We start from the raw sequence: 9,821 nt of genomic DNA on the forward strand, positions 1-9,821 counted from the left end.
AAAAAATATATATGTATGTTTAAGCCTTTCTCCCTCCGCTCAGAGTTCTCTTGCCCCACCCTACCTCGAGCTCGCTTAACAATTAGAATTTTCCATTTCCTAGAACACTCTTTCAGAATTATAACCTACAGAATACAGCACTTGAAAAATATTTTTGTTATCAAATAGTCATATCAGCATTTAACACGTTCAGGCATTTGCCATTTTGCTAATGCATTCATGACAGTCTATTTGAATCAAACTCCATTTAACGTTGTTTCTGAGATTATGTGTAGCAAAAGATTACCAGGTGTAAAAAAAAATGCCCTTTTTATTGGGGGGGGGGGGGAATCTTCATATTTTTATTTCTTTTGTATCCAGAGGAAAAAATCCAACAATAAAAGTGCTACAAAAGATCAAAAACGCTACCGTATAACAAATAAGAGGAAAGGGGACTTCTGTGATTCAGTCAGTTGGCCCCAACTTGCTTATTTCTGAGGGAAGACAAACAAGTACAGCAAGTACAGGTGAAATAATTCCAACATTAGTGTTGCAGCACCATCTGTTGTCGGTGTGTGGCTGCCTATATACAATATTCAAGCTTTAACTCATACAGAAAGTGGCACTGAGATTATAATAGAATATTTTTATTCTCTAGGTTACACCCCAGATTGCTTACCTTGTTTACTGTAGTTTGTATCCCCAGAAAATCTTACTCAGCTACATTACAATAATGAGAGGCAAAAATGATAGTTAATATTCCAGGTGTTATGAAAACACATTTTGATATTCAGAGTAGCAGCAAAAAGCCATATAGTTGCATTGTAATCTGTTCTGAGATTACCTTTTAATTTGGTGCCTGAATCCTCACTTTATATTTTGGTCTATGAGAACATCATGGAGAACTTAGGACCTTAAAAAAGAGAGAGAAGGTCGTTAAGGATAGGCAAACAACAACAAAAGAAACCCCTTCCATCGTTAATTCAGTGGAGCCTTTAGAAGCCACAGGAAACTATGTAAAAAGGAATGAAAAATGATTCTGTCCTGGTACTTCAGAATCCATCAAAATGGGTTTGGTTTTTTGGGTCGAAGGCAGCCTGCTCTTGCAGCAGCAGAGGGCTCTCCCTTCCTAACCAAGAGGGCTGGGAGAAGCCCGTCCACTCTGCTATTAAAAACAGTAGCAGGGTGCTTTCAGTTTTGTGCCAAAGCCACTCGTTTCTAAAAAGGAGCTGAAATTAAGGGGAGCTATGCAGGCATATACATAAGGCATAGCAATACTATGTGTGTAATATATATATTCTCATCACATGCCAGATGCCACAAAATCCACGCAATGTAAAGATCAACAGTCTCTGTTTTTACCAGGGTAGATGATCCTTGTTTCATTTTCGGTAACTCTATGGCACACATAGCCAAGCTATAGTCTGCTGGTCAAATAAGGCTTCTTTCCTGAGGGTTTTTTCACTCAGGGTAGGGAAGCAGCCACAGGCCATGTTTTGGCCATCTGTAGCCCAGCCAGGAACGACCAAAGCCCTTTCTCCATCACAGAGCCAAAATGTTGGCATCCCTGTCCCACACCAGGGCAGGCACATATGAGTCCAGTCCCAGGACAGCCACACTGCTGCTCATAAGACTTGAACAGCACTCACAAGTGCTGTGAGAGAGAGAACTTGATTCGAATCAAGTGACATTTGCATTTCCAGTCACACAATCAGGGAGGGGTGTCACATTTTCTTGAACACCAGAAATTCCCCCGAATGCCAATTGAATTATGCTGAAAGCATCATATTGACCTGGAAAAGTCGAATGTAGTGTTTCTATTCCATTTGGTTAACTTTGTACTGAAAACCAAGAAGAAATAAAGTAAAATTGTTTCAGATCACATGCAAATGAATGGATTCTATGCTTGAGCTTCAGTGGGAGAGACTGAGATCAATACACCCAAACTAATCTAGAATTAGGGATCAGTATCTCTCCTGAATCATTGGAAACATGGATTCAAGTCCCACAACACAGAAAAGGAAATTGTGCCAAAGAGTGGGACTCAGGGTAAAAGGCTTTGCCACCTCCTCCACTTCTTGGAACCAAACCAAAAAAAGTTGCCAAAAATTTGAGATGAGAGAGTGTGTTGTTTCAAGTTGATTGAAGTTCTGCTCCTTTTGGAAAATAATTTATTCACACACAAGCACATACCTGTCAAGACGTTTCTCCTTTCCTCCAGAAAGGAAATCTTGCCAATTACAGACCCCTGAGGAGAGAAAGAGCAACACGTAGCGAGGAGGAAGAAAAGGCAGTACAAGTGCACATTGCTACTCGTTTTCCTTATTCTTGAAAAGGTGCTTGATATTCGATGGGCTTTCTGACAAGGTCAGATTTTGACTGCATTGACTGCACTGTTTTTATTGGAAAGAATAACAATTTTTTCCTCTCTCAAGAAATCAGCGTAAAATGAAAAGATGAGCTTCTTACATGCAGCTGGGCAAGCTGGTTGCCTGTGATAATTAATATGTGGTTCGCTGTTAGTGCAGAGAATGGGAAAGTAGCTTATATTAATCCAGCTGAATAATTGCACATCTTCAGGAAGCACAATTCTTTTTTAGAGATGAGGTAATCTGTAGAGGAAAAAAGATCTATACTAACATGCAGTTCAAATGAACGTGTTTCCCTTACAAAGCATTTTTGAAAAACTTCTCACGTTTACATTGTAAAAACTGGATTTTTGATAAATAGAGAAATCACTGTTTTCACCAAGTTTGTTAATTGTTCATCTTTTCTCTCAATTTCATCATTCACTAGTACACCATCTTCCATTCTTTTCTTCCTCACTCTAATTTTACTGGCACCCATTAAAATCATTTTCCTCACATACCATTTCTTCTCTGAATCTTTTTATTAACTTTTACAAACTTTCTGTCCCAGCTTCTGGATTTCTTCCCAAAAATATATGCATGTATGTATGTTCATCTTACTCCCATCATTACTCCATCAACACTTTCAGTCCTGTGGGTTTGGGGGTTTATTTTGCTTTTTTAATTTTGGGAATATCCTCCTTCTACTGGTGTACCATGGAGATGCCTTTTCAATCAAACACTTACCACAGAGCCTGTCACTGAAGGAAGAACTGTTGTATAAGTTGTTGCATAAGGCAGTTTTAATTCAAAAAGCCTTCTTCCAGATAACTCTTGCTTCTTGGGAATTGTCACATTTTGTCTGATTTTTAAAGATTTTCTAAAAATAGAAACTCATAGTTCAGGAACCATGCCTTTCTCTGTGTTTTAAAGCATGTTCAGCACTGTGTTTTCAATAATAAGGAATAGAAATCAATAAGGGTGGGCACAAAAATGTGTCTCTTCACAGATCTTTTTATAGTAAAAGAAAGTTGCTTTTAGGGGGGAAAAATTTGTATATTATACTACAATAAAGTCATGAAAAAACAAGCAACCTGTGCTGTGCAAGTAAAATAACCTGGAAAAGTCAACAAGCAATGAGGTGACATAGTTTGCTGATAGTATCACCCTTAAATTTGTAAGCAGAAGGGCCAGTTGTGAAAAATGGCAGAAACACCTTACTAGACCAGGTAATGAAACAAGAGGTGAAAATCGATGTCAGTAAATCCCAGATGATGCATACTGGGCAAAACCCAGTCCCGACACCCTGTATAAAAAGGGAGGCTCTGGACAGACCATCACTCCTGGAGTAGGACCTTAGGGCTATGACAGATAGTTCAGTGAAGGCATTAGCTTTCAGGAGTGGTCGAAACAAGCAAATAAAACAGGAAACATTATTATGCTGCTGTATAAATCCCTCTTTGAATGCTGTATGCAGTTCTGGTCCCCTCCTTTCAAAGAGGGCACAGCGACATTGAAAACGTTCAGAAGGCAGCGAGGACGATCAAAGGTAAGAAGCAGCTTCTGCATGAGGAACTCAGGACTAGGTTGGGATACTGTAGGCTGGAAAAGGCACATCTGGAGAGGCGGGAATATGATAGAGATCTAAAAAAATCAAGGGGTCCTAGAGGGTACAGCTAGGGACTAATTGTTTACTGTCTTTTCTGTTACAAGAAGTAGCTGGCTGCAAAGAAAACCAGTAAGAGTGAAGTTAAACACCACACAGGTGGTTCTTCATAGTATGCAAGGAAATAGTAAGGCATTGTGGATGCTAAAATTTGTACAGGATGATGTAATGTATATATTAATTCTATATTACTAATTAATAAGGTTTAATAAATGCACAAAATCACATCCACCTCAGGAAATTTGTTAAGCTGAAATTAGATGAAGACTAGGAAAGTACTTTGGGGAAAGTACCACAAAAACGTCATATTCTTCCCTGGGCACCCTGAGCATCTGCTTATGGCCACTGTTGGAGATTGGATACCTGGCTATGTAGACCTGTGGCCTGGCTTTGTCCAGAATATTCTTATATTCTACCCACATGGCAGTGGATGCTACTGCTAGAAGCCTACTGTTCGCCCATGCCTTTACAATATACATATAGAACAGAGAGTTAAACACAAACATTTCCCTGCTTTCATTAACCAGGAGATATTTTCCTATCTGAGCACTTTCTCACCCCATTTAACCACACACAAGGGCAAACGATGTGCTTTTTGTTAAGAAATGCATACATCTCCCAGCTTTCATTTTCAAGCTGGTTATCTAGTTATCTAGTTACTGTCTTAGCTGGCACCTGTTTATAAAAATGTATTTTAGATTACAGATGAAAAGTTGGTAACATTTTGTAAAATGTAAAATGAAAGATTGAAAAACCATTGTACTCAAAGAGACAGAAAGGAGCTGAAAAGGACTTGAATTCAAGATTGAAAGAAAGTTTCAGAAACTGGAAAATGAGCTTCATCACACACAGCAGAGGGGGTGAACAGTAATAAGACTTCTTACACTCATCAGAAATAGATCACACAGAGGCATGCATTGAAAAAGGAAAGAAGGGGAATGACAGCTAACTTTATATTCTTACTCAAGTAGGTGGGTCTACTTACATTCCGTGCAGTTTCCCATATTTAAAATAATTAAAAGATAAAAGTCTTCTTATTTAAAAAAGAGAGAAGTTGTTTATTCTCAGGAAATGAAATCTCCGAATCTTTGATAATGTGTATTAATTATGTGGACTAAGCAGCCTTTCTAGTCTTTTCTGATGATTCAGTCTTGCTGACAAAACAGCAAAAGTGAAAGATTCTAGTAAACACCTTAAGAATTTAAATCAATACTCTACATACATGCAGCCCAGTAGAATAATGGCATTAGACATTTTGTGGATTTTTTCTGGAGGGGTGGAGGAGTCTGTTTGGGACTCCTTCCTCTTGACTATACCAACTATACCTTGGTATAGGTTATAGTTACACTCTCAAGACATCTAGTTCACCATATGGTGAGCTTAAGCTTAATAACAGACCTTCTTTAGAAAACAGAAAAATATTCTCCATACCAGTTTTCTGCTTTGTTTAATCTGAAATGGGTTTATACTTATGTTCTTACAGGCACCAGCACATTGTCTTGCCAGAAGCCTCCACTGGCAGGTGATCTATTTTTTCTGAAGAGCTGTGCTAATCTTCCAGTTTACAGTTTAAAGGAAGTATATTATCAGATTCTTTATTAGAGTGTGTCTTTTTCTGACAGGTTGCAATAATTATGCAGGTATTAAAAATGGATTTTGGCTTACGAATGAGGAACAAATAGTTCTCTACAGGAGACAGAAATTGAAAAATAGCAGAACCTAAGATAAACTCCTAAAATACCCCTAAGCCCTCCTATTCCTTTAACAGTTTTCCTTAACTGACCCTTGAAACTCCTGTGAAAAAGTGGAGTTCTTATTTCAGTTTAACATCTAGACAGCTACCGAATACTGTTCTGAGTTTGAAAACTTCTAGATATATTTCTCCTTGACATAAAAGAAGTATCAGTTCAATATTACTGAACTATTAAGCATCAAGTTTATCAGCAATTAGTCTAAAACCATAGCCACAGGAAGTTCGGTTAACTTTGTGTCAATTAATACTTGTAAATACTTGCGACAAAACTGTTAGTAACACAGAGCAGTATTAATCTGCCCTGAAATATTTCCATAGCCTATTATCTCATATTAGCAGAAGTATCCTTCTAATTTACAGATTCAAGTTGTTTAACCATTGAAGACTAAATGATTTGCATCAGTCCCTCAGAGCGCTGTCTCTTGGTCACATGTTGTGCCTTTGGTTTAAACAGAGCCCCAGATCTGCCATGTTCAAAACATTCAGATATTTAACTTAATCTATGTCAAGAAATCATACCAGAGGTGGGGAAAGACAAAGCTGTTAGTTATTTAACGTAGAAGACAAACATGTAAGATACATGTCAGTGAGTCTCACTTTTACCTTTTACAGTCAGAAGCGAAGTGCTGTTCCCTACTGAACACTAAAGCTGGAATTGCCTGGGAAGATCCTCTTTTGCAGTTTCTGAGAAACTTCTGAAAGACATAATATTAGGATTAAGCTTTTGGGTATCAAACTGAGCCCTTGACAAATTAAGAAGCTTTTTATATGAAGTTTCATTAGATATCACAGTTGTGTGCTCAGCTAGACAGCCAATTGTAATGGATCTCAGGGTTGGGACTTTCTTGCTGTTATTGAATGAAGCAGCTCCAAGCAAAAGTGCAAAAGCTGATCCTGGAAAGCAAACCGGGAGGGTACCAGCTCAGGATTGCACAGTGCCACTCACTCCAAAACAGCTTCCTACCCCATAGGAGCTTTGTAAGGGCAAACGGAAGTGCACTCAGTATCCTTGGACAACTGGATTTTGGGGATAATTTAAGCCTGTTTAAACATAAGAGTGAACTTTGTGCAGCAAAGCTTGCAGACAAAATGTTACCTCAGTCAAGTGGTTTGCCAAAACTGGTATGGAAGGTTTAACAGCTCCCTCCCCCATGAGCATCTCCCAAAAAGACTCTTCCCCAAGCCTCCTCCTTGAGCCATTTTGCTCCTCCTCCCTTAGAAAATCCTTCTCAGGTTTCTGTCTTGCCCATCTGTGTCACCATAACAGCATGGTTAAGGCTTTCATTTCTTTGTTTCCTGGATAGCTTTAAACGAGGAATTGCTGTAGCAATGCAGATGATCTGACGCTGATTCTAAGGGAAATAGGTGCTCCGCGACCTAATGCCCAAAAGTCAAAGCAGTGGTAGACAGGTGGCTGGCAGTCCAAGGGATACTGCCAGACAGGTCTGGTCTTCAACAGCAAGCAGATACATAAACACATATCGCACAGCATGCATTAATAATGTCATGTCTTAAAGGATTTATTGTCTGTTTCCAGTCTACCGTTATTATTCTCACATCCTTGGCAGCAGTGTATAAATTCATGCACTATCCAAATGGAAAAACTTATTTACTTTAGAGACCTTTGATACCTACTCTGAAAACATGTAAGAAGTAATCATCAAGACAGTTTTATAAGAGGAGATGGTTTTTATATATGAGCTGTATCTTTAGGAGATATCTCTGCAGATGTGGTAAGTCCTGGTAAACAAGTATAATATTTATTTTAAGTTATTATCAAGGTTTTATGGTCTCCGAAATACAGACAGAAACCAAGGTGTTTCAGATTTCTCCAGCCTGCAGATTTCTCCTACTCTGAAGACTGACTTAATCTTAGCAATTAATGTGTTTTCTACCAGCATTTGTTTGGTAGTTTAAAAGTTAAATGCTTCTTGGCTATATTTCTTATAAATTTCCCACTGAGAATCTCAACAATTTTTTGGTGAAATCAAGCAAGCATGGTAGTAAAAAAAAAAAAAAAAAAAAAAAAAAGGAACGATCTTTCTGTCTTTTATATCTCCATTATACATTGGGGAAAAGACTAGCTTTTTCTTTTTTAATTTGAAGAAGTCACAGGAAACCACATCAATACAAGATTATAGATACTTAGAGCTCTTGAAAAAGTTAAAAGGTAGAATTTTTCCTAAGATGAATCAAATCCTATTTCTTTAAATCTCCCTGCTACCAGATTCTACATCTTTTCTCAGGGAAAAAAAATTGGTTTTTTCTAACATTACAGAATAGTGTTTATGGATTGGTGTTCCATATGTAAAGCCACTATTTGATTGTGGATCCACTGCTCCTTAATCATCGAATACCAAGAATACTTATGTTTTGACTATTGTGGCTCACATCTGTAACATCAGAGCCCCAAATCTGGCCTTTTTGGAAGGGTCAGGTCCAAAGAGGCCCTAAGGGGCACGTGAGAACATTCAGAAATCACATTAGTTCATACATAAATATGGACGCTTCATGACTCTAGGCTGCTTCTGCCCTGAGGTTAAATATATGCTGCAAAAACCTTGGACCAAAATTTAACTCAGAAATATTACCTGATTTAACCATCTTGTACTTTGTGCCATCTCCTCACTTTTTCGACATTTAATGTTTTCCAAAGCATGATATGTATCTGTTTCCACAGTGATTGCTCTCCCATTCACATGGTTACTGATTAATCTGAGCAGAGTTAAGGGATTATCCTGAGATAAGACTCTTTCCAGGCACACGTGGTTTTTTGAGTATCACAAGCCAAATACAGTTAATTATGCAGCTCTGAGCATGTTTTTTTCTTCAGTAAGTATGTGAGGAATTGCCTTCTGATTGTCCCATGTAAATACAGATTTCACTGTATCACAGTGACTACTTGTTGAAGTAATTTATGTTATCTTATTTTTGACATGTAACACCCACTTTTTAGATTTGTGTGCAGCCTACATGTTCTCGATGATGAGAACATCAAGTGCTCATTAAATCTTAATGTCCAACCCTGTGCTTTACAAACTCAGTGCATAAAATTCCTACAATGAAAGGATGTTCCTTAAATTTTTGCTTATGACATCCCCATCTAAAATTGGAGACATAACTTTACTTCACAGCTTATTGGGCATCTAACAAGCACTATTTTTGAAGTCCCTGAGATCACTGCCAAATACATGGATAAAAAGAAATATCATCTTTGCTTTCAAGAAGTTACAGTAAAGTGAGCTGCAATAACAGGAGGATTAACACAGTTAATCTCCGGATAGGGTCTTCAAGAGACTGTTTTAAAAAATAGTGCCCATGAGCCGAAATCATGATGCCAACACAAATGCCAACAATCCCCCATAGATTACCATATTCATCTGTAGTTTGTGAAGAGGTAAGCAAATCACTATTGGCCTGCTAAACCTGTGGTCTTGAACACAACTGTGGCCTTTTCCGTATCAGCTCCTCGCTGACTGGCACTGTTTCCAGCGCAGTGCGATTGGGAAGCTGGCAACAGAGGCAGCTCTGCATTCCTCCATTTCTTTCTGCCATTAGATGCCCTGAATAGATTGTTTTCCTCAGGGTCAGCCCCAAAGCAGACCTCCTGCAAGCTGCTGCATATACACAGCCTCTAGCTGTTCTGAGCCTGCCTTGCAAGGGCTCTCCCTTATGTTGTTCTCTAGCAAAGAGAAGCAGAGTGAGCTATGGTTAAGATGAGACTACGTGGAATCACATTTTCCCCACTGTCCCATTTTCCAACCAGTTACACTTGTCTGCAGTGAGTGGAAAATACTGACACCCTCCATGAGATGGCAAAAGATGCATTTGTGTGGAGGTTGCAAACTACAAACGTGTATACAGAGCAAAGCACTATAAAGTACCGAGCCACACATTTTGACGAGACTGTCTGCTGCCGGAGTGACGCATGTAGTGCAAGTGCGCTATTAGAACAGAATGAAGGTATCATGAACTTTAACAAGATACAAAAAAGAGAATGTGTGTATATTTAAACATAAAGATTTATAGTAGACATTGAAATTATTAAAAGGTACTAAAGCCCATAACATTAAGT

The 9,821-nt window shown here is 38.5% G+C and overlaps 1 long non-coding RNA gene across 1 annotated transcript in view; it reads right to left on the reverse strand.

Moving 5' to 3' along the window:
- Positions 1-910, reverse strand: part of LOC135324285 (uncharacterized) — a 38,418-nt gene extending 37,508 nt beyond the window's left edge. Inside the window, exon 1 of the long non-coding RNA XR_010385651.1 lies at positions 824-910. This is a non-coding gene — a long non-coding RNA (uncharacterized LOC135324285). The remainder of the gene's footprint in view (positions 1-823) is intronic.
- Positions 911-9,821: the final 8,911 nt, after the last annotated feature.

Source organism: Dromaius novaehollandiae, chromosome W (genome assembly GCF_036370855.1).
Source record: "Dromaius novaehollandiae isolate bDroNov1 chromosome W, bDroNov1.hap1, whole genome shotgun sequence".
NCBI lineage: Eukaryota > Metazoa > Chordata > Aves > Casuariiformes > Dromaiidae > Dromaius > Dromaius novaehollandiae.